The 13461-nt window shown below is 42.0% G+C and overlaps 1 protein-coding gene across 3 annotated transcripts in view; it reads right to left on the bottom strand.

The window, feature by feature from the left end:
- Positions 1-13461, bottom strand: part of LOC144365147 (uncharacterized) — a 535192-nt gene that overhangs the window by 360798 nt on the left and 160933 nt on the right. Inside the window, exon 4 of one of the 3 annotated variants that reach the window (XR_013423367.1) lies at positions 5015-5066. The exons of the other annotated variants lie outside the window; for them this stretch is intronic. The gene's annotated coding sequence lies outside the window, so the exon portion shown is untranslated. Of the gene's footprint in view, positions 1-5014; positions 5067-13461 lie in introns of those variants that run through there. 3 annotated transcript variants of the gene reach the window in all.

Below are 13461 nucleotides of genomic sequence, written 5' to 3' on the forward strand. Positions count from 1 at the left end.
ATGGTCCCCAGATTCCTTCTCATTCTTTATGATATCCCAGGTGGCAGTGATATCACTTGCTGTAGATGAAGCTAACTTCTAGTTGGATTCCATCGCAGTACCCTAGGGCCTCTCAACGGCATACCCAAAGATGAACTCTTCATCTTCTCAAAAAAAATATTTTCCTCCTTTTTTTTTAATCATAGAGCCTCCTTTCTTCCTCACTCCAGTAGATAGTTCCTAAATCCTATTGTTCCTAGCCCTTAAGTCCCTCTGTCCACTGCAATCTATCCCCACTACCCTCACTTGCTTCCAAACCTCTTTACTTCTTACACCAACAGTTGCAATGGTTTACAAAATTTTCCCCCTCCTCTATCTAACCTTAAAAAAATCACTCCTCAGCACAACTAATGGAATTTGATCTTTAAAACCAAAACCTGATCATAACACTTCTGGCCTCGATCCTTTAACAGCTTTCTGTCACTGATAGCAAACCTCTAAGAATTGGATCCTCTCTACTTTTTATCTTTAGACCTCATTACTCCCCTAAATCATCCCTGAATGTTGCAGTTAGTATAAAATTCCATCTATTTTCTAAAATGAACGTGCTTTCTATTCACTGAATACCTTCCACACAAGGCCTTCCCTTTCCCTGAAAGGGCTTCTGCATGCTTGTCTCTATTTCCATCTCCCACCACTTAATGAATTCCTAGTTATTTTTCACAATGCAAGAGTAACCTCTGCCATTGATCATGCATATCACGGAGCAGCATCTGCTTGTATAACACAAGTCTGTCCCCAGTAAACTGCTGGTGCAATAAAGTCTGAAGAAGTAGGGCAACCCCTTATCACTTCAGAAACACACTTAGCACACAACTGGTACAAGAGCATTTAATTGCATATAAATTAAGTTTAATTGAAGGATAATATCAAACCTATGTTTATTTTTAAATCTCCAATGGCATTGTGAGTTAAACAAAAAAAAAAATGTTCCAAAGATTAAATATCTCAAAACACAAGAAAAAGAAAATTTTAAAAGATTATGGAAAATAGTCAAGAAAAAGGGCTAACGATGATACATCTGAAGTAAGGAGTGGGAAAGAGAAAAGAAGAATGGCATGATTAATAGCTGCCTCCCAGGAGTTCTAGAAGTGATAAGCTTTCCTCTTTTGCCAAAACGCTAGTAGAAGATCAGGATTATTGCCTTATTTTTCACTTGCTCTGGAGCCCCTAGGAGGTTATAGATGCAGTCACTTCTCATGGCATTAACATATTTATCAGGCTCTATTCTTCGCCATTTCCAATTACACTCTTGTCACCACTTGCTTGAAACCCAATCTAATCACTCAGACTTCTCAGGTTCTGGGGAAATTAGTCTCTTTGAGAATAAACTCCCAAGTAATCCTTCTCCCTTGCTACACTTTAAAACGACACTCCAGGTGTCTAGCTGCTTACCTACAATCTGGTCTGGAACAGGTTTGCTCCTGATCACTAAATCCCTTGTCACTACTCCCTGGAATTGGCCTTTCTGGAAACCAGAACCCAGAAAAGGAGGACTAGTTGGAATCTTGCAGCATTCCTCTTTTTCTTTGGGATTTCCCTGTCTGTCCAAAATGATTTCCCTGAGTGGCTGTCATTTCTTAGTTGTCTACTGTAGATATATCCTGGTGCCATTGTCTCTAGAACCCTGGTACCTACTTCAGATTAAACTGGCTTTTATTTATTAACTTATCAACTATCTCAAAGAATTTTCTTTTTCTTCTCTTCTGCCTCTTCCTCCTGACTCCCTTCTAATTATTCCTTCTCCCATAGTCTCTCTCTCCTTCCCCTCCTTTTCCCACTCTTCCCTCCCCCCCACACACAAATACACACAGAATTAACATATACAGATATCCATTATTTTTCTTTAGCAATTATTAATGTTCACAAAGAACACATTTACATTTAAATGGTGCCAGACCCTTAAGAAAGATATCCTTCCGGATAAAAACATAGTTTTGGGAGAAAGAATATTACCATCAAGAGTATTACCATCATTGGGAAGAAAAGAGAAAAATAAGCCAAAAAAGAAAACTCTGTTTCCTTCTTGGCACACTTAGAAGGCATACCGGCCTCTGTTCTGAACACGATGTGTTGTAAAAGAGACAAAATCCAGATTTAGGTTTGTGGTGGTAAAAAAATGTAGCTTAATAAAAGCCAGCAGAGCATTTCCACAAAAATAATAAAGAGATGCCAGAGGGCAATGGATACGCAAAGCAGTATCGAAACCTCCTGATTCTGCTATTGCAAATATGAGTGTAGTTATGTACTTGATCAGTATTTTCTAGATGAAAGTCAGAATCTAACTTCATAATTTTAAAAACTCTTTTATCCTCTAAGAATTGCTGATATAGTATTTTTACCATGCCATTCCTATCCAATTTATCACAAGATTATATTCCAAAAATATATGCTTTTTATTCCTCCTTATATTTTCTTGTAAATCTCCTAAACACCAAGGATTTTTTTTCTTTGAATTCAATTCTGAACCCAATTCCTATTATAAATCTCATCTATATTATCTCTACACACACACCACACACATAAGCAAACACAATTTTGCCCCAAAAGAACTCATACAATTCTAAATGAGTGGAAATTAAGGAGTATCTTTGCCCTGTTTCATGTTTTAAATCTCAGCCTAAGATGTTAACATCCCAAAAGTGTTTGTTGGGAAAAAAGGAAGTCCCCTAGCTATTTAGATTGCAATTCACATGTGCATTTTCAAATCTATTTAATTGTAGTTCCACTCCCTCTTCTAATAAACTCAAGCTTCACAAAGGCAGGGACCATTTCTTTCTTTCCCCATATCCCATTAGACCAACAAAATATTGTGGAGGTTTAACAATTAATTATTTAATAAGCCAACAAGTATTTTTATTTCTCTGTAAACACACAAGCACATATAACATGAAGGTATTTCGGCAAACATTCTTACCACTCCAAATCCTTCATGTTAATACATAAATTAAGCCAACTGTAACAAAATAGCCAAGTGATAAAAAAATAAAGTAGTAGAAATCACAAGTGGCAGACACTTATAAAGACACTCCATCCATGATACTGTGAAATGGACCATGTTTTAATTATAAAGTTCTCTATTGCTGTGCAACAACATGACCACAAATTTAGCCCCTTAAAGCAATGCCCATTGATTCTTCCAGAGTTTTTCCAGGATGGAAAAGGCTCAACTGGGTCCTCTGCCTCATGCTATCATAAGGTTCCAATCAGATTGTCAGCCCAGAATGCACCTCATCTGAGGATGACTGGGGAAGGACCCGTTTCCAAGCCCACGTGGTAGCTGGCCACATTCAGTTCCTTGTGAGCAGCTGGACTGGAACCTCAGCATCTTGCTGATTCTTGGCTGAAAGCCAATCTTGGTTCCTTGCCACGTAGGCCCTCCCAGTATGGCTTATAGCCTGTCTAGCCTAATCACATATTCCACTGCCGTTGTAATCTTCTATTGGTTAAAATCGAGCCACAGGCCCTGCCCACACTCAAGGGGAGGGGATCTCAAGGTAGAAGAGTTTGATTAAGTGCCCTCCAAAGGCCCACTTGTTAAAGGTTTGGTTGCCATCATTTGGGCATTCTTGGGAGGTTATGGGACTTTTAAGAGGTAAGTACTAGTAAGGGAAAGCTAGTTCACTGGCCCTTGAAGGCAATATTGGCACCCCATATCCTTCCTGCCTCTTTTGCTTCCTGGCTATCACGAGGTTAGCAGTTTCCTCTACTACCCATGCCTGCCATGATGTGCTGCCTCACCATAGGCCCCAAAGCAACAGGGCCAAGCAGCCATGAACTGAAAACTCCAAAATTAAGAGCCAAAGTAAACCTTTCTTCCTTATAAGATGATTATCTCAGGGTTTTTTTTTTCCCATGGTGATGGAAAGCTGACTAATACACAAGGGTAGGAGCACCAGAAGAGAGAAATAAAGGAGGCATCTGTAGTCTGTTCACCACAAACAAATAGTCATTCAGAGCCTGAATTGTTTAAGATTAAGGAAATATTTCTGATAATAAAGAATATGCCCAACCTCACTGGCTCCTCTAGGGTTTTATGAACAAGAAATTAAAATGGCTTGCACAAGTTGTTTAGGTGGTAATAGTCATCTGGGAGGGATTTTAATGGTGATCCATGACAAGAGAGTATATTAAAGAAATGTGAATGTCTACAGAACTTTAACAAAGGTAGATGGAAAAAATATGGTAGATGATGCAAGTAGCATAAAAAGCAACTAAAGACTCTATGTACAAGAAATCAAAGGGAAACCAAAGGTGCATGTGGGAGAGTGGGTCACATTCCCCGTCCCCATCCTTGTCATGATTCACGGTGGGTGGAGCTTAGCTCCCTGACCCATTGACTGTGGGCTTGGTCCTGGGAGTTGCTCTAACCAATCACATATGAATAAAATCTCTGAGCAGAAACTGTGAGAGGCATTATGAATTCAAATTTGCAGTCCTGCCATTCACAAGAACAACTCATTCCAGAATGAGCAGGCATGCCAAGCCCAACAAAGCCTAGAAAAGCCACGGTCAACCCTCAGACTTATAAATAATAAAGAAATATTGATTGAAAAAAGTCATTGAATTTCGAGTTGTTGGTTATATAGTGTTGCATCAACAAAATGCTGATGTAGAATTTTTTCACTAACTGATGGATAAAATAGAAGTGACTTAGTATGTTCCCAACAAAACTATGTTTGAAAGTTTTTCCAAGCATCTTTTTACACCACCCCTCTCTGATCTCTAACAATATGGTTTCCTATTCGTGGAATGACTTGCATTTGGAGTTTTAGCAGGTCACCAAATAACTCCGCTCCTCTCCCAATTGAGAGGTAGACAGAGAAGTCAAGCACCTTGGCTGAAAGATGAGAGTCAAAGAGGCCTGATAATATGAAGGCCAGAGATGAGCTACCCACTGAAGCCAGGCAGACAGGCACAAACACAGCCTTTGCTCATGAGGGCAAGACCTTAGTATATTGCAGAGAGTAGACTGACCTGGGCTCTGTCTTCCAAACTCACCAGTCACCTCCTCACATGGTGAGGATCTGGAAAGCAAAACGAAGAGCTTCAGAAAGGTTTTCTGTGTTCCAGAAGCATCACTCTCTCACACCCCAGTATTTTCACAACGTTCTAACTATAGCACTTATTAGGGTTACTTGGTATTCAAGCTATTTATATCTATACCTGCTCCTGCCACTCAATGGTGACTCCTTGAAGAACAGGAACCACAGTTCAATCATTTTAAAATCGCCATGGTACACAGTTCCCACAGAAAAACAGGCTTCAAGGAAAAGTGTGTGAATTTAATTTTTATGCTCTTTGTTAAAAGTTATTCCTTATCTGTCAATGAGAAATAACTGGAGGCAGGTAAATAAAGTGATATACAGAAAGCAACTGGTAGGTTTTCCTTTTAGGCAAAATTTGGGAAATTCTCAGATTCTCTTGATAGTAGAAAACCAAATGCCCCACACCCGGAGACCTGACACCACAGACACATGCTTTCCCAGATGGGCTCATTTTCTGGCAGCACCTGTTATGATTTACCTTTGATGTATTAGTTCCACACAACTATAAATGTTGCCGACAAAAATTATAGCTCATATATCAAAGAAGATATAGAATTTTGTGTAGCTAGATTGAGCTCTTTATGAGTAATAAGAATTATAATGCATTCCGCTGTTATATATAAATAAAAATATGTAAAAAATAAATAAAACAGATATTAATATCTGGATGATTTGAATGTAACATACTCCAAAATACATTCTTAAATTACCTCCCCGATTTTCTGATCCACCACTTGTCATTTTCATATAAATATTGGTACAAGACAGCTTTCCCAGTGTCCAACTTTAAACGAAACAACCATACATCCATTCAGAGATGAAAAATCATGTTGTCCCTCACACTAAAAAGTATGTTTCTGCTCCAAGAGAAAACAACTGCGAAAATTGAAAATCCCTAAACTCACTAGACAGTGTCTCCTTCTGGGAATAGATTCCGACTTCATAGAAGTAGGCAGTGTTGAAGTCAGAGGAGTCGACTCTGTGATTCAAAACACGTATCCAAGCAGGAAATGGACCAGAATTAAGAAGTATTGGGCAAAGAGGTACCTTTAGGCAGGTAGGGCTCCACACCCCAGTCAGGCTAAATAGCAGCTTTCAGCAAACCACTCAGCAATGCTGATGGAGAGGAGATTGCAGTCCGTAAGGGGTCAGGAAAACTGATCCTCTAGTGCCCACGATCACAAACATGACAAAAAGCAGGGACCAAAAAAAAAAGTTTGTAGAAAATAAGAAAATGTAATAGCCCTATCTCTTCCCAAGCAGAGGAAAAGGTGAAATGTAGTGAGAACAAAATATTAGCTGTCAAGTTGAGACTCTCAGACTGAATTAAAAACAGCAGCAAATAAGAATGTTGTATACGCTGAACAGGCTGCTGCTGTGTTCTGTTTTATAATTCCAAGCATAAGCTCTGCTTGGACATATTTGCTATAGATTTAGTGTTATGGTTCAGATAGGAGGTGTCCCCCAAAAGCTCATGTGTGGGAAAATGCAAGGATTTTCAGAGGTGAAATGATTTGATTATGAGAGCTGCAGCCTAATCAGTGGATTAATCCAATGATGGATTAACCGAGTGGTAACTATAGACAGGTAGGATGTTCCTGGGGGAGGTGGGCAGGCATGCCTTCAGGGTTTATATTTTGTCCCAAGTGAGCAGAGTTCTCTCTGCTTCTTGGTGGCCATACTCCACCATGCTCTTCTGCCATGATGTTCTGCCTCACCACAAGCCCAGAGGTATGGAGTCAGCTATCTATGGACTGAGACCTCTGAGCCATGAGTCCCAAATAAACTTTCCCTCCTCTATGTTGGTCTTGTCCAATCTTTTGGTCACAGTGATTAAAAAAAAAAAAACCTGAAGGACACAATTAGAATCACAAAGTGTCAGCCCTGTGGGGGACCTCAGAGATCAGTCAGGACACCTGCCAGCCCAACCCTCTCCAGTGTGGCCACACAGGGTAAGAGAGCTAAAGCCCAAAGAAAGATGGGATTTATCTCTGGCTGACTAATTTTACAGTTGAGCTAAAAGATTCCTCAAACTTAAAAGTTCAACTTCATGGGAGAAAGACTAATGTTGTTACTAAATGCTCCAAATGTGGAGCCAGAAAGAGGTGGTTGGCGATTCTGGCTCTGCCATTCATTCGTGGTTGGTGTGAACTTGAGTAAAACATTCAGCTTCAGTTACTTTGGATGTGAGATGGAAATAACATCTTCCTCATAGTGTATGATATTTTAAAATCATTATTAGAAAATGATTAGTGTGTTGCTTAGGACATGGTTAATTATTATTTTTATTCACTATCCTTTCACAACAAATGTAGGATGAGGTGCCTTGCTGGCTCAGCTGGGTGCCCTCTGTGATCAGGCAGGCCTTTCAGTTGTCCTTGGAAGGGACAAAATTGTACCCTCAGCTCACTCCCATACAGGCTCTTCTGAACCTCCATCACACATCACATCACCCCAGTGTTCTTTAACACTCAATTCCATTTCTTCTCCCATCCTGTAAAAATAGCGGCCAACACACATCCTATCTCTCCACCGTTTCTTTTTTTCTTCCATTTCACCTTCTAAACATACCTCTGGTGGTGCCCTGCCCTTTGCCACTTTTCTACCCTATTCAGAACCTGATTTCCATCTTCAGCCCATTCTCTTATGTCCTCAGCATCTCGCACACACCCTTCTTCCTTTCCTTCCTTCCTTAGGAACACAAACTAAACCTCTAGCAGTCTAGGAAAAATGGCTACCGTTAACTCCGTTCCTAGGAAAATACACACTTCTTCTACATCTTGTTTTAGTTTGTTGGTGGTGGGATTTATTTATTCTGTCACTTGTCTTCTCTCCACCACTGTAAAAGTGAAGGTCCTACCAGAGAGCACCAGAGACCTCCTGATGGTCAGACCCAAAGTCTTGTTTAACTCCACACCCTCCTGGGCCTCCTGGCAGCAGTGAGCACCACTGGTTCCCACCCCTCCGTGATGTTTTCTGTCCCTTCATCCTCCCCAACACCTGCCTTCCCTTCTCTCCTCTCCCTCCTCCTCCTCCTCCTCCTCCTCCTCCTCCTCCTCCTCCTCCTTCTCCTCCTCCTCCTCCTTCTTTTTCTTCTTTCTCTCTCTCCCTCCCTCTCCCTCTCCCTCATCCCCCACTTGCTTTTTTATCATCATTTTTTGCTTATTGTTTCTGTTCCCCTCCTCACTCTGCCAGTGTTGGTCCTCTTCTCCTGCATTTACCTGCTTTGCTTTTACCTGCCTCTATATACCCTCCATTCATCACTCTCTTCCACTGCTTCTCACCTGTATTCTAGCTCCACCCAGCATCTCTAAAGCATCTCAGACCTCATACATGCACAAACCGTATTTCTGCTCTCATTCCAATCCTACTCCAATCCTCTGTTAATGGAGCCTATTCTGGAGCCAAAGAGAATCTCACTTCCCTTTTCCTGAAGCCCACCTCTATTCCACAGCCAACCAGTCCCTACGTCCTGTTGGTTCAGCTTCAGAAACAGCCTCCTCCGCTCCAGACTCTCTTCTCCACTCCCTTGGTCATGGCTTTAGTGGGTTCTCCTCATCTCAGTAGATTATTGGAAGTCGTCTCCGTCTTGGTTTTAACAAACCATGGTTCCCTCACTTCCGTACAACCTCTATACATGAACCAGAGCTGGAAACAAATATGAACATAAATCTCTGTTGGGGCCTAAACTGAAACATAAAGTCCACCTTCCATACACTGACACAGGTATCTTGTCAGGATCCAGCTCCATCAACCTCTCTGTCCCCGTCTCACCTCATTTTCCCCACACATTGACCATTCTTAATATCTCACCATTCCTAGGCACACTGCTATGGAGAGTGGTGACAGTGACTGGGAGACCAGTGTCTGAGATCAGGGACCCTGATGACTTCATGGCTCTGGCATACTTGGTGACTGGGAAAGTTTCTATGCAAGGTCATAGGATGCCCAGTTGCTATGGAGATGTCATCCATGCTAGGGTCTTACCAGCTTCGACCTTATTCTGAGGCAGAGCAGCTCCTAGGAATGAAGGAACTTCCTTACTAAGATAACCACAATGTTTAAGCAGCTCTGCTGCTCCTGGATCAGCCCTCGAATTGGTAACTTTAAACAATGGACTTTCTCCGGAGCTGCACAATGCACCTAACATTGCCGGTTCTAGTAACTGAGAAAATAGCTGCATGCTGTTGCTAACTCTATAACATTCATGAATACAAAGAATAGTGCTTGCATCGTCTTTAATCTGATCGAGACATAAGTAATAAAGATTGCTGGTGTCGTAGACCTGCTTCTCCATCAGAGAGCAGCACTGCACCCGACCCCAGCTTGATCTTCAAGATCTGTATAAGCGAATCTTATTTTTTCCAATCGCCCATCACCCCTTGCCAGAACCTGCTGGTTGGCTGTGCTGATCGTGACACACTGCCCTTTCACAAACCCTGGTCCTCTATATGCCAGTGCCATTGTCTAGAATATCATTCCCCTCATTCTTTTCCTATTACACCTTCAGCAGCCATCTCAAATGTCACCCTGCGAGACATCCCCAGAGAGCCCCAAGCAAAGCACAGCCCGTGGCACTTTGTTCACACCTCTGATCAGAGCTCTGATGTACTGGCCTTGTGACAAAACATTTTCATGCCCCTATCTTTACCGGTAGCACAGTCAGTCCTTCATGGCAGGCATTACCCCTTGTCATCTTCGATTCTGGCACCTATTAGAAAGCCCCATTATACAACAAGATCGAATAAGTGATTACAGGACAAATGAAAGCCTACACAGTGGGAAACAGCCAAGGCTGACTGCTACCTGTATTGCTCTCTCAATTGCATTGATGTAAAATTGCATTCGTTATAGCCGACAATTAAATGACAAAGTAGTGAAATCGATTGCTCCAATAACAAAAGAGCAACTTCCCCATCAGAAAATTTTTGTGAAATCAACAGTAGTGGTAGGTGGTGGAGGGAAATGGGAGTGCAGAGCATCCAGGCAGACCTGGCCTCAGCCCACGGCTGCAGAGCGGCAGGAGAAGGCATCCACACAGACCCTACCTGTGTAGGCCAGCTTCCCATCACTGTGACAAATGCCTGAGATGACGTAAAAGGAGGAAAGGTTTGTCTGCCAGTTCCAGACTTTTCAGTTCATGGTTACTTAGCCACATACTGGTGGCAGCACAGTATATCATGGTGGGAACAGATGGCAGAGGAGGCCCGTTCACCTCATGGTGGCTGGGAAACAGAGAGAAAGAAAAGAGCCAGGGTCCCAATATCCCCTTTAAGGGCATGTTCCCAACAATCTAACTTCCTTCAACGAGGCTTCATCTCCTAAAGGCTCCACCACCTCTTAATAGTGCCACAAGCTGGGGACCAAGGCTTTGGCACATGCGCCTTCAGATCTGAACTCTGGCAGAGGGGTTCAGAAGAAACGACATCTTACCAATAAATGCGGAGAGGGCATAACGTCAGGAAAAGAATGCATAACTTGATATAACTTTTATGCTAAGAAAAAGCTTAGCAGAAACCAGAAGGTCAGCAGAAACCAGAAAGGAAGGTACACTTTTTAGCAAATCATAGTGTGGGCAGCTGACTACAGTTTCTAACCAAGGACTCTCCCCAGCCATCCCTTTAGAATTTAAGATCAACCCAGGAGAAGAAAGGAGAAGATAGAGGGGAAGGGAGGGGAGGGAACACTGAAATGATGGACCAAAACTCTGGATTACTGCAGGAGACGCTGCACTAGGCAAGGTGGGTTATTTTACACTGAAAACATGAAAGCCGGAGACAGAAATTGTTCTGCCTCAGAGAAATGATTTTGCATTTTTGTTCATGAGAAGTAGTGAAATGAGAGACATTCCATCTGCTACATAAAGTACATACATTTTTCCATTCGAAAAGCTGCTCTCCCCCATTGTAGGAGGGACAACACTCCCCTTTTCCCCTGTATCTACCTCTGGCTTCCCTCTTGGATTTTTTTCCTTCCATTCTAATTGGTGATCTTCCTGAAAGGAAGCTCACTGCCTCCTCCTTGCTTTCTATTCACCACGCCTCAGTCACCAGCCTTCAGGGTTAATCCCCACCACCTCTCTGGAATGCCTCTAATGCAGGTCCCCATTAGCCCAGGAGACGCTGATGGACCTGCTCAAGTTCTTGTTTTATTACAACTTTAGATTTCATTAGGCACCAGATCCCTTTTCCCTCCTTGAATCCCTCAGTCCTGACATCCTTTCTACCTGTCTGATTCTTGTCTTTTGTGTGCTCTAGCTCCTCTTTCCACACCAATAATAATGGAGTTCTGTCTTTAGCCTGTGTTTTCTCTCCTTATGTACGACTTTCCCCAGGCTACCTCACCCACTCTCATCAACTGCTGACGGCAGCACTGTATCTCCGAGGACTGACTGCACTTCACCCTCTAATGCTCAGATGCCAGATAGCACAGAGCTTCCTCAAGCTCAATGCAAGCACCATAAAATCCTTGCCTTTCACGCTTCCTGCTCCACATGTCTCCTCCCCATAGGAATCGTCCAGTTCTACCAATGGCTACACTTTCACCTAGCTCCCCTGTGCACAAACCTGAGCCTTTCGCTGGCTTCTCTCTCTCCTCTTAACCCCCACCCCACATTCACCAATCATCAAGTACTGCCAATCTCATATCTCAATTATTTCTCAAAAGTGTCTCCCTCAAGTGAACAGACACTTCACAGAAGAAGATACACAGTTGATCAACAAATATCTGAAAAAATGTTCAACGTCTCTAGCAATTAGAGAACTACAAATCAAAACTACTCTAGGATTTCATCTCACTCCAGTCAGAATGGCAATTTTCAAGAATACAAGCGATATGGAGATTCCTTAGAAAACTTGGAATGGAACCACCATTTGACCCAGCTATCCCACTCCTTGGTCTAATGCAAAGGACTTAAAATCAGAATACTAGAGTGACACAGCCACATCAATGTTTATAGAAGCTCAATTCACAATAGGTAAACTGTGGAACCACCCAAGATGCCCTTCAATAGATGAATAGATAAAGAAACTGTGGTATAAATACACAATGGAATATTACTCAGTCTTAAAGAAGAATGAAATTATGGCATTTGTAGGAAAATGGATGAAGTTGGAGAATATCATGCTAAGCAAAATAAGCCAATCCCAAAAACCCAAAGGCCAAATGTTTTCTCTTATATGTGGATGCTGATCCATAATGGGGGGTGGGGCAGGGGGCAAGGGAATAATGAAAGCATTGGGCAGAGGGGTATAAGGGGAGGGAAGTGTGTATAGGGGTGGGAAAGATAGTGTAATGAGATGGACATTATTACCCTATATACACATATAATTTCACAAATGGTGTGACTCTGCATCATGTACAACCACAGAAATAAAAAGTTGTGCTCCATCTGTGTACAATGAGTCGAAATGCATTCTGCTGTCATGTGTAACTAATTAAAACAAATAATAATAATAATAAAAGTATCTCCCTCTTCCTCATCTCTGCTACTATTGCCCTAACCTCAACAGTTAAAATAGCCTACAATTTGCCAGGCACATGCCTATAATCCCAGCTAAAGATTATAGGGAGGCTGAAGGAAGAGGATTGCGAATTCAAAGCTAGCCTCAGCAAAAGCAAGGCGCTAAGCAATTCAGTGAGACCATGTTTCTAAATAAATACAAAATAGGGCTGGGGATGTAGCTCAGTGTTTGAGTGCCCCTGAGTTCCCTGGTATCCAAAAAAAAAAAAAATTAGCCTACAACTTAACCTATCTGCGCTCGGTATTGCCCACCTTGAATCTCTCCTCACTACTTCCGTAGGAGGGAAAACTGAACCATGACATTCTTCTTCTTTTTGCCTGCAGGATCAAATCTCTGCTCTCTGCTTTTCTCTAACCTACCTCCTTTCTGTCACTTCCCACCAGTTCCTACCTCCCACTATACATGCCAACAAGACCAAACAGCTTGTATCTTCCCATATACATCATGTAGCTCCATTCTCCAGGGATTTGATTGTTATTTCCTCTACCTGGAACATCAACCATACCTTTATTCACTTGTTCATCTTCTATGTATTTTTCAACTATTATGCATCCTTCGAGACTCAGCTTAAAATTATCTCCACAAAGTCTTCCTTGTGCACTTCAGTAGATTAAGCACCTGTCTCTCCTGTTTTCATAACCCCCCACACTGCCAATAATGGTGGAACTAAAATGTCTTTTGCAAGACTCCCTTCCCCACTGGACACTAAGCTGCTCGAGTCAAAGAAATATCTTATTCTTTATATTCTCAGAAATTTGCTTAAGTGCCTGGCACAGAGGAAGTGTCCATGAGTGACAACCAACTTACTATCACCATACAACTCAAATCTCCAACTAATTTTTCATTCCATC

Source organism: Ictidomys tridecemlineatus, chromosome 6 (assembly GCF_052094955.1).
Source record: "Ictidomys tridecemlineatus isolate mIctTri1 chromosome 6, mIctTri1.hap1, whole genome shotgun sequence".
NCBI classification, from domain to species: domain Eukaryota; kingdom Metazoa; phylum Chordata; class Mammalia; order Rodentia; family Sciuridae; genus Ictidomys; species Ictidomys tridecemlineatus.